Source organism: Ranitomeya variabilis, chromosome 6 (genome assembly GCF_051348905.1).
Source record: "Ranitomeya variabilis isolate aRanVar5 chromosome 6, aRanVar5.hap1, whole genome shotgun sequence".
NCBI classification, from domain to species: domain Eukaryota; kingdom Metazoa; phylum Chordata; class Amphibia; order Anura; family Dendrobatidae; genus Ranitomeya; species Ranitomeya variabilis.
The window spans coordinates 289,233,794-289,257,433 of NC_135237.1; positions in this window are offsets into that span (position 1 = coordinate 289,233,794).

Below are 23,640 nucleotides of genomic sequence, written 5' to 3' on the forward strand. Positions count from 1 at the left end.
GTGTCATGTGCACAGCGTTTTTTGTTTCCCATAGGTTTACATTGTACTGTAAACTCATGGGAAACTGCTGCGGATCCGCAGCGGTCAAATCCGCTGCGGATCCGCAGCAAAATCCGCAAAGTGTGCACATAGCCTAAACGTATGAAAAATCGGTCCGAGTTTCCCTGCCGAGAGTTGCAAGAGTGTAATGCAAGTGTCATGCGAGTACAATCCAATTTTTCACACCTAGCATCCGATTTACATCCGATTGCAATTTAATTTTAACATTAGATTTTATATACAGCAATTCTCTGTCATTTACACATCGTTTTCAAAGGAAATATTGATCAAAACACACACATATATATGTATATATATACAGTATATAAATATGTATCAACTCAAGAGAACCAAAGGAAGCTTTGTTTCATTATAAAATTAGTAAACTTTTATTTGTAATAAACACACTCTATAAAAACATTATTATTAAAAATACAAGCACATGATACGTAAATAACAGTGCATAAGACACAAAAGTGTAAGAAAAGACAGCAGGACTAATGAAATGTCCCGCATAAATCATTGAATATATGTATCCATGAGTACAAAGACAGTAAAGTGCAAGCAAGCTTTAAACCCCATATATCGCTCCAACAGAAGAGGATTTTCCTAAATCTCTATAGCCTCATGTGTGGTATTAAGTATATGGGTAGATATCCCAGGAAAAACCCTCAGCGTTTAACATGCAATATAGTCATAAGTAACAGTAACCCTTAAGACCATGAAAAATACTAAGTCCAAGGGTCTTACAGTACCCTAGGACTTAGTATTGCTGAATAGCCTCTCATTCTCCCCCACTAATAAATATAATTATTTTACAGCACTAAAAGATCTCCACTTATTTTCACGTAAGCTCATCTTGAAAAAACTACACAGCAAAGGAGGGAGTGATTTGGAGGGTGGGAGCACTGCAGAGAGAGACACCATAAGGATCTTGGAGGAACTCCTTGAGGAACAGATCCCAGATGTCGAAGGTGGGTTCCCTAAAAATATTCTTCCCAGATCAACGAGTTTCCCCCCCTTGTCACTCTGCCCGGCGGTAGAAATTTTTACCAGATTGGTAACAAATGAATTAAAAACATTATCAACTCAACGCCGGTATGATAACTTGACTCATATACAGAGAGAGAGCATCCGACAGTTACAATCTATGGAGGACCAAGAAGGTCGGATCCAAACGGATATGTATAGAAAGCCAACAGCCACAAACTCTTTACTCAGAGCGGATTCATCCCATCCCAGATCCACTATACGTGGTATTCCAATTGGCCAGTTTTTACGGACAAAAAGAATCTGTTCCAGCAATGAAAATTTTGAAAAACAATCTGAAGATTTATCTAGGAGATTTATGCAGAGGGGATATAGTAAGAAGACCATAAAGAGAGGATACCTGAGGGCGAAAAAGACTCCACGTAATCAATTACTATATGGTCCACATCAAGTGAAAGATCAAGGAAAAGAAATGGATCAGGTACGTTTTGTATCCACTTACAGTAATAAATGGCAGGATCTCACCCAAATTGTTAAAAAACATTGGGAGGTCCTCATGGTAGATCCGGTTCTTAGAAGAGTATTACCTGTACAACCCTCTTTTGTGTCTAGAAGATCGGCCAATTTGAAGGACCTACTGGTCCACAGCCATTATGAACCTAAAAAGAGAGGAGGCAAAATTATGAAAAATGGAGATCGGGTTGGTTTCTTCCCCTGTGGACTATGCAAGGGTTGTTTAAATCATGTTAAGACCTCTTCATTTACTAATCATGATGGGACCCGCAAATATGAGATCCGTAAATATTTGAACTGTGCTTCTAAGGGAGTCATATACCAGGCAGTATGTACATGCGGAAAAATCTATGTTGGTTTAACTACAAGAGAATTGAAAAAAAGAACTCGGGAGCATGTCAAAGATATAGAGAAAGCCAAAACAAGTGAAGATATTGACGCCTTAAAAACTCTACCTAGACATTTCAGAAGATATCATAATTGTTTAAGCAGGGATCTAACCGTAAGAGCTATAGATCAGGTAGATCTAGGAACTAGGGGTGGTGATTTGGGCCAAGCATTGGCACGTTTGGAGAGTAAATGGATTTATCGTCTGGGAGCTATGAGTCCTCAGGGATTAAATGAAAGTTTTGGGTTTGCAGCGTTTCTATGAATTATTGTACTATAGGGCATTCTTTTATATGTGAGGAGTCTCACTTTTAAGCTTTATATAATATATTGTATTTTATATGTATGTTATAATGTTTTGTTTTTATTTTTTAGATGGTTTCTTATGGGCTATATTAGTAATATCATTATCCAGTGGGGGCTCTCCATGTTTTCAGGGGCCAATTTATTGGAGATGTGAAGATGATTATTCCCAATAATTATTGGAGAAATGGACACAACAGAATGATATTGAAGAGGATACCCTGACCTTGACATACGGACCTAAAAATGTTATATATATACTTTTACTGTCTGTAAATAGTCATAAATTATTAATGATACTATTTGTTATATCAGTACAAATGGAGGGATATGAGATATTTTTAGTGATAATCAGAAATGATAATTAGAATAATAGGTGTTAAAAATAAGGGATTTATATGCTTTAATAATGCATAGATATAACAAATGTGTGGGTATAGTCGATGCAATATTTATATTTGGATATATAGATGGATTTTGTAGATGTTATAGTTATTAGTATATTACACTGTTGCACGTTTAGTATAATAACTATTAGAGTGTACTTTTGTATCTCTAGTATATTTATCAGTATATATATGTATAAGTAATTTTACATTATTAGGCACAGCGCACCTTTCACTCTTCGCACTTTTAATAAAATATTAATGTTATTCCCGTATTTATTGGTTCTATTTATTAGTGTTTTAATTATTATAGTAATATAATCTATTCACTTTCACTTTTTTACTTATTATTATAAGCAGCAGTTTATTATTACTGCATATCACTATTGTAGATTCTTCACTGGTTCTGAAGTCATACTGGTAATTATTCTTTAAAATTACGTTCTTTTATAGAACAAAGCACAGTGCACTTCACACTTTTAATAAAATATTAAGGTTATTTTCTTATTTAAACCATTGTAGCAATGTAATCCATCCACTTTCATTATATTTTATATTTCTTATTATAAGCAGTTGTTCAATATTACTGCTTGTCACTATTATATTATTTTTCACTGGTTCCGTTTATATGGGTAATTATTCTTTGAGACCATCCTCATTAATAGAATAGATTTACTATCATGCACTATGTGTATGTGTTTGCGGATTGGTGCGCATGCACAGTAAGTCCTAGCTCCACATGCCTCTGAGTGCGCTCTGTTATGGTTACGCCGTTAAATCACTGACGTTCCTATGAGCGCTTACTCAGAAGCAATGTTTGACTCAGGAGCAGGGCGGAAGCAGCATGCGCCAATGAGGTCCGATAAACACAGGGAGTATCCACCCCCTTATGCTGTCATGTCTATGTAATCGCTATGCGGTAATCATGCCGAGCACATGCTAATGTCCATCCCCTCATCGATGTAACATGCTCCCATTGGCTATGAGCCGTATAAGAGACCAATCCTCTCCTCAATTGGACACGCCCCCGGAAGAAGCTCTGGGCGAAACGCGCGTCGGGGCGCACGAGGGAGGACGCGCCGATATACACTTCGCACCACTCGGTCTGCAGTACTACGGTCTTTTCAGGTAGATATCGGACTTTATACATTATGAGTACCAATGCTAGCTGAGATAAACCTTTGGTAGCAAAACTGATGTGATCAAACTCTATATATTATGAGCACCCATGCTAACTGAGACAAATCTGTTGGTAGTAAAGTTGATGTGATATAGGCAAGCCGGTTGTTGGAGCTGCATAATTGATATATGTGCCATCAATTTATATAGTACATCATTGAGGTAATGTCAGCTAGCGACTCTAGATATATATATATATAATTTATTTATGTTCTGATGGAATATATTACCTGATTAGAGGGTAGATGATCTGTGGTATCTAAGTGGTGTTGTTATCAGCAGTTCCCCTTGGAACACTCTGTTCATTTGATATAGTTGCTTTGTAGATTTTATTGAATAAAGATTTATTATATAATGATCAATTGATTGCATGGTTCTCTTTTTGCGGCTAAAGAAATGTAAGTCCGCGTTTTGGTTAAATCTATGGAGGATGTTGTATTCAAAGCAGCTGACAAGGGGGGAATATCATGGTCTGGCCTGTCGTGAAATATGAACGAGAAGCATTCCAACAGTTACGTGATAATGAGGTGTATGTTAAGATTGGATATAATCCGGAGGTGTCCTTCTCTGCACAGCTCCAGAAAAATTTGTTAAGAGCCCTTGATTCGGGGGTGATTAATAAAAAAGTTTTGGAGGGCCTTACCGTACAATTCCCCAAGGTACCCACGTTTTATCTACTCCCCAAAGTGCACAAAGACGCTGTCAACCCTCCGGGACGTCCGATCGTGTCAGGGATAGGTGGTCTATGTGACCCCATCTGTAAGTTTGTCGATTATTACTTAAAAACAATTGTGGAGGCATTACCTTCATATGTTAAGGACACGACGGATGTCCTTACCAGGGTTGATGGCGCCTTTGTGGACAGAGACATCATCTTGGTAACAGCAGATGTCGAAACGCTGTATACCTGTATTAATCATGAGGACGGTATTCGGGCGGTCCGCTTCTTTCTATAGACCTCCAACCTGGACGGCCCTTTGTGTGAATTCGTCCTTGAACTGCTGCACTTTGTCCTCACGCATAATTTCTTTACTTTCAAAGATCAGTTTTACTAGCAAAGGCGTGGTGCGGCCATGGGTGCGGCCTGTGCCCCCGCGTACGCCATCCTCTTTCTGGGCTACTGGGAGAGGTTGGTGTTTGGTGACGCGGGGGCCGCGAACCATGTGCAGTGCTGGTTACGCTACATCGATGATGTTTTGATTTTCTGGCGGGGGACGGTGCGGCAGTTAGACGAATTCATGGCAGGATTAAATGATAATGACTTTAACATCAAATTAACATATAGATACGATAAAACCAAAATTGATTTTTTGGATATCAGCCTGGAGGTGGATTCAACTTCCACCATTCAGACTGATGTCTTTCGTAAAGAGACGTCAGTTAATTCTTTGATCCATGCCACGACTGCGCACAACCAGTCCACTGTAATGGCCATCCCAGTTGGACAGTTTCTGAGGATGCGGCAGATCTGCTCGACTAATCAGAAATTTGAAATCCAGGCCTCTGATTTGAAAAAATGATTCGAACAGCGTGGTTATAGTCAGAGATGTATTAAGCGTGGCTACAGCAAGGCCAAGTCGGTGTCTCATAGCTCATTGCTGTATCAGAAGAAGAATAAAATCAAAAAAGATGACAATATACGGTGTTGTGAATTAGACTTTTTTGGCTCCCTCTTGTGGTCACTAGTGATATGACTCTGGGATTGTCTTTCCTCAGTTTGGCACCCACCTGGGTCGTTAGTCCAGGGGTGTTGCTATATGAACTCCCTGAATTCTCAGTCTGGTGCCTGGCATCGTTGTAATCAGTTCTTTCTGTTTGCTCCTGTCTGCTGGTCCTGGTTCGTGCAAAATTAAGCTAAGTCCTGCTTCCTTGTTTTTTGGTTATTTGTATTGCTCTTATGTTTTGTCCAGCTTGTACTAAATGTGATTCCTGATTTTGCTGGAAGCTCTAGGGGGCTGGTATTCTCCCCCCGGGCCGTTAGACGGTTCGGGGGTTCTTGAATATCCAGCGTGGAAATTTTGATAGGGTTTTTGCTGACCGTATAAGTCCTCTTACTATATTCTGCTATTAGTCAGTGGGCCTCTCTTTGCTAAATACCTAGTTCATTCTTACGTTTGTCTTTTCTTCTTACCTCACCGTTATTATTTGTTGGGGGCTTATATCCAACTTTTGGGGTGTTTTCTCTGGAGGCAAGAAAGGTCTATCTTTTCCCTTCTAGGGTGAGTTAGTTCTCCGGCTGGCGCGAGACGTCTAGAACCAACGTAGGCACGTTCCCCGGCTGCTGCTGTTTGTGGTGCTAGGATTAGATATACGGTCAGCCCAGTTACCACTGCCCTATGAGCTGGTTTTTTGTGTTTGCAGACTTAGTATTTATTTCTGAGACCCTCTGCCATTGGGGTCATAACAGTATGCCAGGCCAAAGTTGAATGTCCAGACCTTGATTACAAGTGTGGACCAGCTTGCTGCTCGTGTGCAGGGCATACAAGATTTTGTTACCAGTAGTCCTATGTCTGAACCTAAAATACCTATTCCTGAACTGTTCTCTGGAGACCGATTTAAGTTTAGGAATTTCAGGAATAATTGTAAATTGTTTCTATCTCTGAGACCCCGTTCATCTGGAGACTCAGCTCAGCAAGTAAAAATTGTTATCTCTTTCTTACGGGGCGACCCTCAGGATTGGGCCTTCTCGCTAGCGCCAGGAGATCCGGCATTGGCAAATATTGATGCGTTTTTTCTGGCGCTCGGATTGCTTTACGAGGAACCCAATCTTGAAATTCAGGCAGAAAAAGCCTTGCTGGCTATTTCTCAGGGCCAGGATGAAGCTGAAGTGTATTGCCAAAAATTTCGGAAATGGTCCGTGCTTACTCAGTGGAATGAGTGTGCTCTGGCCGCAAATTTCAGAAATGGCCTTTCTGAAGCCATTAAGAATGTGATGGTGGGTTTCTCCATTCCTACAAGTCTGAATGATTCCATGGCGCTGGCTATTCAAATTGACCGGTGTTTGCGGGAACGCAAAGCCGCTAATCCTCTTGTGGTGTTGTCTGAACAAACACCTGATTTAATGCAATGTGGTAGAATTCAGACTAGAAATGAACGGAAAAATCATAGATGTCAGAATGGGTTGTGTTTTTACTGTGGTGATTCTACACATGTTATATCAGCATGCTCTAAACGCCTAACAAGGGTTGTTAGTCCTGTCGCCATTGGTAATTTGCAACCTAAATTTATTTTGTCTGTGACTTTAATTTGCTCATTGTCTTCCTACCCTGTTATGGCGTTTGTGGATTCAGGTGCTGCCCTGAGTCTTATGGATCTGTCATTTGCCAAGCGCTGTGGTTTTGTTCTTGAGCCGTTGGTAAATCCTATCCCTCTTAGAGGTATTGATGCTACGCCATTGGCGGAAAATAAACCGCAGTTTTGGACACAGGTAACCATGTGCATGACTCCTGAACATCGGGAGGTGATTCGTTTTCTTGTTCTGCATAAAATGCATGATTTGGTCGTTTTGGGGCTGCCATGGTTACAGACCCATAATCCAGTCTTGGATTGGAAGGCAATGTCTGTGTCAAGTTGGGGCTGTCAGGGAATTCATGGTGATTCCCCGCCGGTGTCTATTGCTTCCTCTACTCCTTCGGAAGTTCCTGAGTATTTGTCTGATTTTCAGGATGTATTCAGCGAGTCCAGGTCCAGTGCTCTGCCTCCTCATAGGGACTGTGACTGCGCTATAGATTTGATTCCAGGCAGTAAATTTCCTAAGGGAAGACTATTTAATCTGTCTGTACCTGAGCATACCGCTGTGATAGAAATATATATATCATGTAGATCTCACTTGCATGTATACTCCTCTATAATCAAATATATACTTATATGCTCACAACTAATATATACATTATAATCAATGGTTTAAAATGGCTGACACAAACTGAACTGATATAAGCCTGATATAACCCAGACAGATCATATGGTGTTTTTCCATCTTAAAAACAGGAAATCGGGTCAGATGTCTGAGATAATGCCTAAAATCTAGCTGAATCTTGCTGAAACGGCAGACCAACAGTGTCAGGTGTCTCCACTTTGTCCTAGACAGAGAACTCGAGTTTAGTTGCTTGATCAGCAGTCATATGAGCATTAATCACAATATTCCATATATGTTTAGATAACCAATGACAGAGGAGCTAGACAATATGATAATTAACTAACCACCCCTGACAACCCCTAACCACTCCTTTCTATGTGAAAATATAAAACTATGTATGTACAATAAAGTATCAGTATTGATGGAATGTTGTTCTGTCACAGTTGTGTACAGTCCATTCTTGATGAGCGCTCAAAATACTCAGTCTAATTGGGAGCGGCCACAGCACACACAGGGATATATTTATCCAACCCTAATATTTCCATAACAGAATGGCGCCCAACGGCTCGGATGAAACGCACGGGATCCTTCTAACCGGAGATACGGAAGCTGTAGCGTGGCCTGGCACAGGGGCAGGAGACTGCGCAGCTCCATAAGTAAGGTAAGAAAATGTTATCATCTTACCTGAAAGTCCCCTGTGCCCAGTCCTTGTCTATGCCTCTTGCCGGTAAGATGTGGTCACAAATTCCCAGGTAGTGTAAAAAATCCGTAGCCACGAATCCACCCTGGGAGGTGTCTGCTGTGGACCGTGTATATGTGTTTGTGTAAAATCCGAGAGAAGAAGGAAAAAGTGACTTTTGTTTGTGGTTGCTGAGAAACAGACCGCAGGAGGTCAAATCGCTGAGTAAGCTATCACAGATTCCCGTGCAAGAGGAAAGGAACAGGTAGTTCCGGAGCAGGTGGCTCCAGAATCCAGGCTCGGATGGTGATAGATTACAGGGGCTGCCACAGATTCCCGTAGTGCCGGCGATCCAGTCAGGACGTCCGGACCGGGGTGGTAGATTTCCCGCTTGTTGTGCTTCTCAAGCACTCAGGTGGCCCGGGCGCAGGTGCGTCCAGTGCGATTGGCAGTAGTCTGTTCCCAGCGCAGCCTGCATGTGTCACAGAATTTAAAAGGGCATCTCTCGGATTGTCTATCTGTCTGTTTGTGTCATGTACTATTGCCGCTTTAAGAAGCAGAAATAGTTCTCTTGTCCGAACTTCCTCTTTCTCCGTGCTGTTTAGCAGAGAGATATGCATTGTAAATCAAACTGTCACAGTTTTTTTTTTTTTTTTTCTGACTGTTTTCAGCTGCAATGCTGGGTATGTGTAGTTTTTTTGTGAAGAAGTGAAATTTAAGTTGTATCTATCATTTTTGATGTGACCTACGTGTTTTCAGAAAACGTGATTTTAGTGACATTTGATATTATTGCAATGGCATACGGAATAAAGAGGAAGTGTGTCTCTGACTGACAGCCGTTTTCATTTTTAATTTTTTTAACTCTCTTAGGGGGTCTTTTTTCTTTTTGCGGCATTTTAAAGTTTTTTAATTAAGTTTTCCTCAATCTTCAATCTCTTTACCTTTTTATTTTTTATTTATTTATTTTTGAAAAAAGTTTTTTTTTACTCTTGTATCAAAGTTTTGAGTTTTTGGTTGTGAACTAAGTTTTTGAAGGTTTTTCTTATCGTTTTGAGTTTTACTTAGTGTTTTATATACTCATTTTTAGAAGTTTTTTTTTAGTACTGTTTTCTTTTCTCATTTTTGTGTGTTTTTCATTTTCATTTTTTGCTTTTGCCATGGGGAATAGAGTGGCCGAGCAACAGGAAAGTCAGTAGATAGTGACAGAATACGAAGGTGTTAAGTATGTGAAGATTTTTGGAAGGTATAAAGTACGTGAAATTCATTAGAATGGCAGATTTCAAGCTGCAGAGTGGCATGACGTAGAAAGGAAAATAAGGGAAGTTACAGTAGCTGATGTTAGATTGCTGAATACTAATACATGGTATGAAGTGGCAGCAGAGCTTACATCGTTTAGGTGGAACAGAAAGTTATGTGAGCAAATCAGGAAGTGATTTTTGTGGGTATGAGACAGGAGAATCTGCGCAGTCTGCTTTTAGCAGAATCCATGGTGTAGGTAGTTATTTTTGCACAGTATGTGGTGCGCCCCATCTCTCCCTACAGGGAGAAGGCATAATTGCTCCTCTCTATTATTCTTGTTGTTCTCCTCTATCCTCTTTCTTTTTTTTTTTTTTTTTTTCTCTGTCAGTCTTTTTCTCTCCGCATTCTCTCTCTCTCTCTCTCTCTCTCTCTCTCCCTTCCTACTATTCCTTTGTCTCACTCCTCAACCCCTCCCCCTTCTTCTTCCTCTTTTTTCCTCCGTGTTGCCGGCTGGGCCAACGCCCAATTCAAACAATATGGTGCTTACAGCACAAGGTGTCCCTGGCACAGTCCAGCCATTGCCAGTTGTGATATCGGGGAAAGAAGGTGAAAGCCCCCCCTACAGTGTGCAGCCCCAGACATATCAGGCAGCAGTCAGCTCAGCCCTGGGTGCAGAGGGGGGAGGAATGATATCAGAACGAGCTCACTGACAGATCCTCCGTTACCTCATTTCACAGTCAACAATATTGTAACCCTTAAGGTTTTACATGAACTTTGATATCACCATGTATTGATAATGTACAGCTTCAGCACCGGTCAGAGCTGCCTGCATCCACATTCACACCAACATGAAACTATAAGCCTAATCCATCATAGCTTCAGCAAGGGGGGAGACATCCTCACACAAAAAAAAAAAAAAAAAAGCAACTTCTAAGTCCAAAATCAGTCAGTGTACGACCCCAGTACAAGCTATCACAACTATTCCTCTGATGAAGATGAAGAGGGAACATCATACATGCTGTCTAGTACTAGAAAAGAAACCCACAGGCACCAAGAATGCAAGGGCAGATAGACAAGGGCAGATAGAGGCACCGCCATTACACTATGTGCACTGCACTTCAAGTCAGATGACAATAGTCCAGACCCAGGGATGCATCCCATGCCATTTTACCGAAGAAAGTAGCAGAAGCAGTAAACATATGCAGCCACCTGGAATGATCTCTGGGCCATGAATGAAAATAGAAGCAGGTGATGCACTCTGGCCAATCATGAAGGAACAATTCAAACCTCCAGCAGAATCAGACGTACACGCTTGGGAGTCAGGGCCACAGCTAATTGAACAGCTCAGAGAGTGGGCCAAAGGCAGATTGCCAGGACAAGCCATGACATGAGCCAAGATAAGACAGAGTCTGTAAAGAAGTTTCATTGCAGAGTAATGCAAGTATTCCAAAACTTGGGCTTCACCATTCATGACCAGATACACAGGCAAATGTTGGCACAGGCCTTTGGGCATGGACTGAGACAGCCAATCAGGAAACCACTGATAGTGGCTAGGCCTAGGAACAGGTCAATAGCAGTGGACTGACCCAGAAAAAATGTTTTATGTGCGCCTAGGAGACTGTTTATTGCCGATTGTCACCAAAACTGCCGCCATTATAGCACCACAAAGAGCGCAAAGAAGGAAAAGGGTGCCGTGCTGCTGAGAACACCAGAAGGGGAGCCAGAGGTGAAGACGCTACAAAGTGCCGATCGACACACCGGAAGAACCGCTGCAGACTCCAGAGAGGAGACACCGACCTCAATAAGGTTAGCAAAGGGGAGAAGCTATGTCAGACCAGGGGTAAGAAGTGACGGCAGATGCAGCCGCAGCCCCTGTAACGCCCCAAGACCTTGGGTTGGATGCAGCCGCCGGTCTCATGGCACCCCGGGCCTCGTCACGAATGCACCTGCAGGCCCCGTCTTACCACCGCAGCTTCAATCAGCAGGCCGGACCCCGCTGCCGCTACAGTACCCATCATGCCGTTGTCCACAGTAGCCAAAAGGATTGAGTCTCAACCAGGGGTGCAGAAGACAGCCCCTCTCATGGTGACTACTGACCTGGAAGCGCAACCACCCTACAAAGACAGAAAAAGTGTCAAGTGTTACATCTGTGGCAAGTTTGGTCATTTCCAGAACCAGTGCAAAGCATCCACGCCTCCATTCGGAGACCAGCACTCACGCCCCCGAAGAGACTGGACCCATGCAACCCTAGAGTTGGTCCAGAGAAACAGGTCAAGGCGGAAGTGCAGAAAGCAGTGAAGTACCCCATCCATAGGACAGAGGCAAGCAAGCCAGGTCCGCAAGACACTACGCTCCTGACATGTAAAACTTCATCTGCAGGACCAATACCTCAAATTACCTTTAAAAGTGGATGGCGTTGTCAGATCCAAAGTGGTGCAGCCAGAAGTGTGATGACACCTGTGGAACTCGCTGATCCCACCTGCCTATCAGAATCCTCTGTGTCTCGCATGGGCATTGATGGTCAAGTCAGACATTCTCAGCTTACAAAGCCACTGAGCGTGTGCACTCAGCCAGGACACTCTATCCTGTCCCAGTTTGTGGTGTAAAGGACCTGCCACTCAACCTGCTGGGAGCGAACCTACTGCAGAAGCTGAAGGCAACCACAGTGTTCCAGGAAGATGGGACAGTGACACTTTCTTCATCCCTGACCCGAGAAGAGTCATGCTGGCGGCCCTACAAGAACATTAAACAATTGATGAGGCCTACCCAAGGAGGTACTGGATGTAGTACCAGAAAGTCTATGGTCTAAGGGACCCCAGCACATGAGAAAACCTCAAGTTGCCCCAGCACTGGTGTCACTCAAGCCATGTACCCCGTACCCTCGTAAGGCCCAGGCCAGGCCTAGAGTCAAGCTGCCTCTGACCAACTGAAGGTCTACCTGGAAATAGGAATAATTGTTCCTCGCACATCGCCTTGCAATACCCCGCTTTTCCCCGTCAAGAAAAAGACTGTAAAAGGAGAGCCAGCCAAGTTCAGAATGGTATATAACCTGAGAGCTGTGAATGACACCACGGTGTTTGAAACTGCGATTATGCCGAATCCGCACACTCTGCTCTCGAATGTGCCTGCCACAGCAAAAGTGTTCACAGTGACCGACCTGGCTAAGGTTTTCTTCAGTGTTCCCCCTCATCCGGAAGACCAGTTCCTGTTTGCCTTAATGCACCAGGGGGGACACCACACATGAAAAGTGATGCCACAGTGGGCCCAGAAAAGCCATTCACAGTTCACCAAAGCAATGTCCACAGTCTTCACCAACTGGGTCGCAGAACATGCAGAAGTAACCCTGCTACAATACGTGGACAATCTACTCCTTTGTGCAATTGACTTTGACACGTGTAAAGCCCATTCCTTGTATCTCCTACTCTACCTGGCGGAGCAGCACTGCAAGATCTCAAAGAACAAAGTCCAGTGGTGTCTGAAGCAAGTTACGTTCCAGAGACACTGTATTGCTCACCAGGCGAAACACCTGACAGATGACCGGAAGACCACAGTGGAGAAGATGGTCCCTCCGACTCCAAAGGTGCTACAGGCCTTCCTTGGTCTAGTTTCATATTGCAGAGCCTGGATCCCTGATGCTTCCATCCTAATGCAGCCTCTGTGTGAATACGTCAGTGTGACCCCGTTCCTCCAGACAGATGTGGCCTTCAGTTCGTTCAAGAAGTTAAAAGGCTCTGTAGTCTCAGCGCCAGCACTAGGCCTATCTGACTACAAGAAGCCATTCCGTCTCTACTTGATGAGAAGAGAAGGCCTTGCTACTGGAGTCCTGACACAGCTTCAGGGGGGAAAGCAGAGACTTTCGGACTACTTTTCAGCTTGCCTGGATCCAGTTGCAAGGGGAGCCTCTTCCTCCCGCATGAGAGCAGCAGTTGCAGCACACGCCCTCCTGGACAGGACTACTGACATCAGTGGAAAAACCATTGGAAATCCTGGCTCCGCATGACATCTCGGCAATCCTCAACCAAACCCAGCTAAAACATCTCTCCACCGCCAGGCATCTTCGCCTCCAGTGCTCTCTACTCCTGCCCAACAATGTCACCATCTCCAGATGCACAGTCCTCAACCCGCCCACTCTACTCCCACTCCCAAGGGGGGATACAGATATAGACCCTCAGATAAAAAGTCTGATCAAAATCTGCATGACACCTTCTGCAGGGATCTGAATTTGCTCCGGACGGATGACCATGATTGCTTCAGCATCATGCAACAGGAAACAGCAGGACTACCCAAGGTGGCAGAAGAGCCACTGACCAACCCAGAGTTGATCCTCTATGTGGATGGCTCCAGATTTGCAGATGATGAAGGAAGATTCCACACGGGAGGTGCAGCGACCAGCAATCAAGAGATCCTGTGGTCCAGAAGTCTGCCGCCCAGTCTGTCAGCCCAGGAAGCAGAACTGATAGCGCTGATGAAGGCCTACCAGATGGCAGAAGACAAGACTGAGAAAATGTATACCGATTCAAGGTACTTGCATGGCATAGCACACGACTTCGGACCCATCTGGGCTGCAAGGGACTTCATAACAGCCAGCGGAACAACCGTGAAGCATCAATGGAGCCATTAAGGACCTGCTGAACACACTTCAACTTCCAAAAGTGGTGACAATGCTAAAAGTCAAAGCGCATGGAAAACTGAACACAGTAGGGGCACGAGGCAACAACATGGCGGATATGGCAGCCAAAGAAACAGTCAAGGGAAGACAATATGGACAAGTGGAAGAGGTCGTAGAGCCGGACGGCTACTACAGGACGGCTGAAGACAGGAAACCTGACAAGATGACATCCTGGGATCTGCTCAAAAAAGTTGCAAGAGCAAGCCCCAAAGGACAAGATGGAATGCTGGATGCAGAAGTGAGCAACACATGAAGAAGGAAGGGTATACTAAATGGACTACAAACCCTGTTTACCCCGAAGCATGTACCCTATGGTGGTCCAGTGGGCACATGGGCCCACACACAGATTAAAGACACAGATGAATGATCCGATTGGTGCTTACTGGTTCGCTCCAGAAATCTCCACCCTAACAGCCAAGTTCATAAACAGCTGTCTGACCTGTGGCAAATGCAACCCTGGAAGAATGAAGAAAGTTCCCACACATCGTCTTGCCAGACCATTGTACCCCTTCCAGAGGATCCAGATAGACCACATCCAGATACCGCCAAGTGGAGGATTCGAATATGCCCTTGTGGTCGCGGACGTGTTCTCAGGATGGCCAGAAGCTTTCCCAGTGAGGAACCAGTCAGCAAAGACTACTGCAAAGAAGCTACTCTCAGAGACGAGATATGCAGCTATGGGGTCCCAGAAGTAATAGAGAGTGACCAGGGACCTGCATTCACAGCAAACCTCACATGAGAGATCTAGTCAGCAGTAGGGTCAGACTTAGGCCTACACACTCCCAATCACACTACTCAGTGTTAGGCACACTCCCAGAGGCCCAGAAAAGCTGTCATTATATGAAATTTTGTTTGTGTCTAGTTCCAGGTTAGGGGTATCCTTTCCCTCAGCAGCTGATTATGCAATATGATACTTTGTCTGCTTATGTAATTGAAATCACCAAGAAACTTGCTAACATCCATTCTCGAGTTTTTTTCTTCATTGCCAGATCCAGATTCAGTGTCCGGTATGCACTCCTAGAAGCCAGGAGACTGGGTGTTGGTGAAAAAGCTTGTAAGGAGAACACCACTCGATCCCAGATTTGATGGTCCTGTTCAAGTGCTGCTGATGACACCAAACTCTGTGAAACTGGAGGGAAGACTCGCTTGGATCCACTCATCGCATCGCAAGAAAGCTCCCCTACCAGAAGATGACACCCAAGCCAGAATGATGTTGCGGCCTGACCGAAAAGATGACCTACCTGATAAAGACTACACATCGCTCACTACACATGCTATTGACTAAGAGACTGATTGCAACGAACCCCCGTTAGGGACAGATCTCCTGACCGCCCATTTGCGAAAAGTCTGTATGGAGTGGGGCACAGGCGTTAGGCTTGTGTCAGTTCGCCAACAGCACAAAAGAGTTGCAGCGCTTTGGGACAGGAGGCTAGGATTAGGGCAAGTGATATCTAAGGGGGGCTTGTGATAGAAATATATATATCATGTAGATCTCACTTGCATGTATACTCCTCTATAATCAAATATATACTTATATGCTCACAACTAATATATACATTATAATCAATGGTTTAAAATGGCTGACACAAACTGAACTGATATAAGCCTGATATAACCCAGACAGATCATATGGTGTTTTTCCATCTTAAAAACAGGAAATCGGGTCAGATGTCTGAGATAATGCCTAGAATCTAGCTGAATCTTGCTGAAACGGCAGACCAACAGTGTCAGGTGTCTCCACTTTGTCCTAGACAGAGAACTCGAGTTTAGTTGCTTGATCAGCAGTCATATGAGCATTAATCACAATATTCCATATATGTTTAGATAACCAATGACAGAGGAGCTAGACAATATGATAATTAACTAACCACCCCTGACAACCCCTAACCACTCCTTTCTATGTGAAAATATAAAACTATGTATGTACAATAAAGTATCAGTATTGATGGAATGTTGTTCTGTCACAGTTGTGTACAGTCCATTCTTGATGAGCGCTCAAAATACTCAGTCTAATTGGGAGCGGCCACAGCACACACAGGGATATATTTATCCAACCCTAATATTTCCATAACACCGCAATGCGTTCGTATATCAAGGAATCTCTGGAGAAGGGGCATATCCGTCCATCCTCTTCCCCTCTTGGTGCTGGATTCTTTTTTGTGGCCAAGAAAGATGGATCTTTGAGACCTTGTATTGACTATCGGCTTCTGAATAAAATCACTGTTAAATTTCAGTATCCTTTGCCTCTGTTGTCGGACTTGTTTGCCTGGATTAAAGGTGCCAAGTGGTTCACCAAAATAGATCTTCGTGGTGCGTACAACCTTGTGCGCATTAAGCAAGGAGATGAATGGAAAACTGCATTTAATACGCCCGAAGGTCATTTTGAGTACATGGTGATGCCTTTTGGGCTCTCTAATGCTCCTTCAGTGTTTCAGTCCTTTATGCATGATATTTTCCGGAAGTATCTGGATAAATTTATGATTGTTTATCTGGATGATATTCTGGTTTTTTCTGATGATTGGGACTCGCATGTAGAGCAGGTTAGGATGGTGTTTCAGGTTTTGCGTGAGAATGCTTTGTTTGTTAAGGGCTCAAAGTGTCTCTTTGGAGTACAGAAGGTTCCCTTTTTGGGTTTTATTTTTTCCCCTTCTGCGGTGGAGATGGACCCAGTCAAGGTCCGAGCTATTCATGATTGGACTCAACCCACGTCAGTTAAGAGTCTTCAGAAGTTCTTGGGTTTTGCTAACTTCTACCGTCGTTTTATCGCTAATTTTTCTAGCGTTGTTAAACCTTTGACGGATATGACCAAGAAAGGTTCTGATGTTGCTAACTGGGCTCCTGCAGCCGTGGAAGCTTTCCAAGAGTTGAAGCGCCGGTTTACTTTAGCGCCTGTTTTGTGCCAGCCTGATGTCTCACTTCCCTTTCAGGTTGAAGTGGATGCTTCTGAGATTGGGGCAGGGGCCGTTTTGTCGCAGAGAGGCCCTGGTTGCTCTGTAATGAGACCATGTGCTTTTTTCTCTAGGAAGTTTTCGCCTGCTGAGCGGAATTATGATGTTGGCAATCGGGAGTTGCTGGCCATGAAGTGGGCATTTGAGGAGTGGCGTCATTGGCTCGAGGGTGCTAAGCATCGTGTGGTGGTCTTGACTGATCACAAAAATCTAATGTATCTCGAGTCTGCTAAACGCCTGAATCCTAGACAGGCCCGTTGGTCATTGTTTTTCTCCCGTTTTGACTTTGTGGTCTCGTATTTACCAGGTTCAAAGAATGTGAAGGCTGATGCTCCTTCATGGAGCTTTGTGCCTGACTCTCCTGGAGTCGCTGAACCAGTTGGTATTCTTAAAGAGGGAGTAATCTTGTCAGCCATTTCTCCGGATTTGCGACGTGTGTTGCAGAGATTTCAGGCTGGTAGACCTGACTCTTGTCCACCTGACAGACTGTTTGTTCCTGATAAGTGGACCAGCAGAGTCATTTCCGAGGTTCATTCCTCGGTGTTGGCAGGGCATCCGGGAATTTTTGGCACCAGAGATTTGGTGGCTAGGTCCTTTTGGTGGCCTTCCTTGTCACGGGATGTGCGGTCATTTGTGCAGTCCTGTGGGACTTGTGCTCGAGCTAAGCCTTGCTGTTCTCGTGCCAGCGGGTTGCTCTTGCCCTTGCCTGTCCCGAAGAGGCCTTGGACACACATTTCCATGGATTTCATTTCAGATCTTCCGGTGTCTCAGGGCATGTCTGTCATCTGGGTGGTATGTGATCGCTTTTCCAAGATAGTCCATTTGGTATCTTTGCCAAAGCTGCCTTCCTCTTCCGATCTGGTTCCTCTGTTCTTTCAGAATGTGGTTCGTTTACACGGCATTCCTGAGAATATCGTGTCTGACAGAGGATCCCAGTTTGTTTCCAGGTTCTGGCGATCCTTTTGTGCTAAGATGGGCATTGACTTGTCGTTTTCGTCTGCCTTTCATCCTCAGACTAATGGACAAACGGAGCGAACTAATCAGACTCTGGAGGCTTATTTGAGGTGTTTTGTTTCTGCAGATCAGGATGATTGGGTGACCTTCTTGCCGTTGGCTGAGTTTGCCCTTAATAATCGGGCTAGTTCCGCTACTTTGGTTTCGTCATTTTTCTGCAACTCTGGTTTCCATCCTCGTTTTTCCTCAGGACATGTGGAGCCTTCTGACTGTCCTGAGGTAGATTCTGTGGTGGATAGGTTGCAGCAGATTTGGAATCATGTGGTGGACAACTTAAAGTTGTCACAGGAGAAGGCTCAGCGTTTTGCCAACCGCCGCCGCGGTGTGGGTCCCCGACTTCGTCTTGGGGATTTGGTATGGCTGTCTTCTCGATTTGTTCCTATGAAGGTCTCCTCTCCTAAATTTAAGCCTCGCTTCATCGGTCCTTACAAGATATTGGAAATCCTTAATCCTGTGTCCTTTCGCTTGGATCTTCCGGTGTCGTTTGCCATTCACAGCGTGTTCCATAGGTCTTTGTTGCGGCGGTACGTTGTACCTGTGGTCCCTTCTGTTGAGCCTCCTGCTCCGGTGTTGGTTGAGGGCGAGTTGGAGTACGTGGTGGAGAAGATCTTGGATTCTCGTCTCTCCAGGCGGAGGCTTCAGTATCTGGTCAAGTGGAAGGGCTATGGTCAGGAGGATAATTCCTGGGTGGTTGCCTCTGATGTGCATGCGGCCGATTTAGTTCGTGCCTTTCACGCTGCTCATCCTGATCGCCCTGGTGGTCTTGGTGAGGGTTCGGTGACCCCTCCTTAAAGGGGGGGGTACTGTTGTGAATTAGACTTTTTTGGCTCCCTCTTGTGGTCACTAGTGATATGACTCTGGGATTGTCTTTCCTCAGTTTGGCACCCACCTGGGTCGTTAGTCCAGGGGTGTTGCTATATGAACTCTCTGAATTCTCAGTCTGGTGCCTGGCATCGTTGTAATCAGTTCTTTCTGTTTGCTCCTGTCTGCTGGTCCTGGTTCGTGCAAAATTAAGCTAAGTCCTGCTTCCTTGTTTTTTGGTTATTTGTATTGCTCTTATGTTTTGTCCAGCTTGTACTAAATGTGATTCCTGATTTTGCTGGAAGCTCTAGGGGGCTGGTATTCTCCCCCCGGGCCGTTAGACGGTTCGGGGGTTCTTGAATATCCAGCGTGGAAATTTTGATAGGGTTTTTGCTGACCGTATAAGTCCTCTTACTATATTCTGCTATTAGTCAGTGGGCCTCTCTTTGCTAAATACCTAGTTCATTCTTACGTTTGTCTTTTCTTCTTACCTCACCGTTATTATTTGTTGGGGGCTTATATCCAACTTTTGGGGTGTTTTCTCTGGAGGCAAGAAAGGTCTATCTTTTCCCTTCTAGGGTTAGTTAGTTCTCCGGCTGGCGCGAGACATCTAGAACCAACGTAGGCACGTTCCCCGGCTGCTGCTATTTGTGGTGCTAGGATTAGATATACGGTCAGCCCAGTTACCACTGCCCTATGAGCTGTTTTTTTGTGTTTGCAGACTTAGTATTTATTTCTGAGACCCTCTGCCATTGGGGTCATAACAATACGGTTCATCTCAGTGTTTAATCACGAGTGGGACAATATGCGAGGCATGTTGACCAAATATTGGCCGGTGTTGAGTGCTGAACCCTCCCTGAGACCCTTCTTGTCGGATAGACCCCTCATGACGCCTCAGCGATCTAAGAATTTGAGTGACCTATTAATTAGGAGCCACTATGTGGCACCGAGTAGAAACTTTTTTGGAATTACGCAACCCAGAAAAGGATTCTTTAAATGCGGCCATTGTCTGGCATGCACAAACGCTTACCAAACGTCCACTTTCTCTTCAGTTGATCAAAAACAATTTCAAATAAGGGAATTTATTTCTTGCAGCAAAAGGAACGTAATTTAATACGCTACTTGTAGCTGCCCCCTTATATATAGGGCTTACGTCCAGGGAATTGAGGATACGGATCAGGGAACACGTGCATGATATTTCCGCTGCCGGAACAGTAGATGATTTGTCATCCCTCAAAACAATACCCAGACACTTTCGTATGGTGCACAACTGTAACCCTAAGGATTTTCGAGTCAGGGGTATAGATGTAATACATACTGGTATTAGAGGGGGAGATGTAAAAAAGTTACTAGCGCAACGGGAACTGAAATGGATAGTGACGCTAGGGACCATGAAACCGGCTGGTTTAAACGAATCCCTTAATTTTGCCTCATATTTGTGAAGTCATCTCCTAACATATACTATTGAGTACTTCCCCTTTGTCCATCCTGTATTTTATTATTGTTTGTGTGTTTTATGTTGGTTTTAATTCACTCTTTCTTTTCTATATGATATAGGTTCTCATCTGATTGGTTAATAGGGAATATTGCTGCAATGCCAAGGTCTTTCCCTCCTTTGTACAAGAAATGCTCAAATGGCTGATAAATGGTTAATTGGGACTACAGACCGGACTCTGCCAATGTTTATTGGGATAATCTGTAAACTTTGGATCCCTTCCAGCGGAGATAACCTGTATTGCACACTAATGTACTGTTTTTTGTGTTGGACTGATATCTTATATATATATAGTACATATACCCCTGCTGTGGTGCGCGCTCGTGGCCCCTCCTTCCGCGATCACCCGCTCCCGTCCGGCGACGCTCTCCTGCGCAGATGATCGGGACCGATTGTTGCCTGCTCTTGTGCGCGGTTGGGCAGGTCCGGGCTGGGGTGGGGGGACTGGGATGGCGGTACGCGCGTGCGCCGCTTGATACAGCAGGGGGGTGGGTACTACCATGTGATGGTCACATGGGTTGTTGTCAGGGCGATTTAAGGTCCTGCAAACCATCTGAATCACACTTCCCCTGTTATGGTTCTCAATGGCAAGAGAACATAGCCCAGCAAACATAAGAACTAGCTCTTGGAAGGATGGAAACTAAACTGACCATGAACTAAACCTGCCGCACAACTAACAGTAGCCGGGTAGCGTAGCCTGCGTTTTATCCCTAGACGCCCAGCGCCGGCCGGAGGACTAACTAATCCTGGCAGAGGAAAATATAGTCCTGGCTCACCTCTAGAGAAATTTCCCCGAAAGGCAGACAGAGGCCCCCACAAATATTGGCGGTGATTTTAGATGAAATGACAAACGTAGTATGAAAATAGGTTTAGCAAAATTGAGGTCCGCTTACTAGATAGCAGGAAGACAGAAAGGGCACTTTCATGGTCAGCTGAAAACCCTATCAAAATACCATCCTGAAATTACTTTAAGACTCTAGTATTAACTCATAACATCAGAGTGGCAATTTCAGATCACAAGAGCTTTCCAGACACAGAAACGAAACTACAGCTGTGAACTGGAACAAAATGCAAAAACAAACAAGGACTAAGTCCAACTTAGCTGGGAGTTGTCTAGCAGCAGGAACATGCACAGAGAGGCTTCTGATTACAATGTTGACCGGCATGGAAGTGACAGAGGAGCAAGGTTAAATAGCGACTCCCACATCCTGATGGAAACAGGTGAACAGAGAGGATGATGCACACCAGTTCAATTCCACCAGTGGCCACCGGGGGAGCCCAAAATCCAATTTCACAACATTCCCCCTTGAGAAAGCGAGGCTCATGAGCAGCGAAACACGCGTCGGGGTGCGTGTTGGAGTGTCCCTGCATCAGGTGAGACAGGCTTACCCCATGCCCACCTTATAGGACCCTTGGACTTAGTATTTTTCATGGTCTTAAAGGAAAGGTGCCACAATTTTGTTTTTGTATTAAAAATGATTGTTTATATAAACAATTATCTTTAATACAAAATTATTTTTTTTAACCTTAATATCTTTTTTATTATTAATAATTTTTGCAGCCACTGGGCACCGCCATTTTGCTTTGCAGGAGTGTAAGAGTCCCAGCACGACATTTACACTCTGCATTTACGGCAGCCCTGTGCATAGGACTCAGCAGTCGGGAGCCGACCGCGTTATCTCCTGCTCTGATCTGGCCACGCCCCCTGGGCTGTCTCCACATCACAGCAGAGGCAGGAGGTCGGCGCCATGTTTCTTCAGCCCACAGTGTGTGAGCTCCACTGTGACTGAGAGCTGTGCTGTTGGAGGGGCAGCTCCAGCTGCCTCTCCTTTCACACTGTCAGCAGTCGGCCGTTCCCTGTCCTCTGCTGCCTGGTGCCCTGGCTCAATCTCTAGAATCGCTAGAGAGGGTGAAGTGCTGGGGTCTGATGTCCTCTATCAGGAGCTGCAGAGAGGTAACAGGCGGGGGAGGGGGAGAATCTCTGTGCTGCTCCGACCCGACCCTGCCTCTCACTGCAGCCACTGATCAAGGACATCAGACCGTGTATCTATCACTACACTGTGCTGAGCCATGTATCTAATCCTCTCCTGTATGATACTGTCTGCTGTGCCCTGTACCTAATCCTCTCCTGTGTGATACTATGCTGAGCCGTGTATCTAATCCTATACTGTGTGATACTGTCTGCTGAGCCATGCATCTAATCCTATACTGTGATACTATGCTGAGCCATGTATCTAATCCTATACTGTGTGATACTGTCTGCTGAGCCATGCATCTAATTTTATACTGTGATACTATGCTGAGCCATGCATCTAATTCTATCCTGTGTGATACTGACTGCTGAGCCATGTATCTAATCCTCTCCTGTGTGATACTATGCTGAGCCGTGTATCTAATCCTATACTGTGTGATACTGTCTGCTGAGCCATGCATCTAATCCTATACTGTGATACTATGCTGAGCCATGCATCTAATTCTATTCTGTGTGATACTGACTGCTGAGCCGTGTATCTAATCCTCTCCTGTGTGATACTGACTGCTGAGCCGTGTATCTAATCCTCTCCTGTGTGATACTGACTGCTGAGCCGTGTATCTAATCCTCTCCTGTGTGATACTGACTGCTGAGCCGTGTATCTAATCCTCTCCTGTGTGATACTGACTGCTGAGCCGTGTATCTAATCCTCTCCTGTGTGATACTGACTGCTGAGCCGTGTATCTAATCCTCTCCTGTGTGATACTGACTGCTGAGCCGTGTATCTAGTAATCCTCTCCTGTGTGATACTGACTGCTGAGCCGTGTATCTAATCCTCTCCTGTGTGATACTGACTGCTGAGCCGTGTATCTAATCCTCTCCTGTGTGATACTGACTGCTGAGCCATGTATCTAATCCTATCCTGTGTGATACTGTCTGGTGAACCGTGTATCTAATCCTCTCAGGCACTCCTCTCCCCCCTGCATATCTTTCCCCATTACACACACAACTCAATGCATGCGATAACAGGAGCTGCAGGGGTCATGCTGTATTATGGCATTATGTGAGATCTATATGACGGTATTATGTGATCTGTATGGTGGTGATTATGCTTGATCAGTATTGTGAGAATTATACGGTGGTATTGTGTGTGATCTATATGGTGGTATT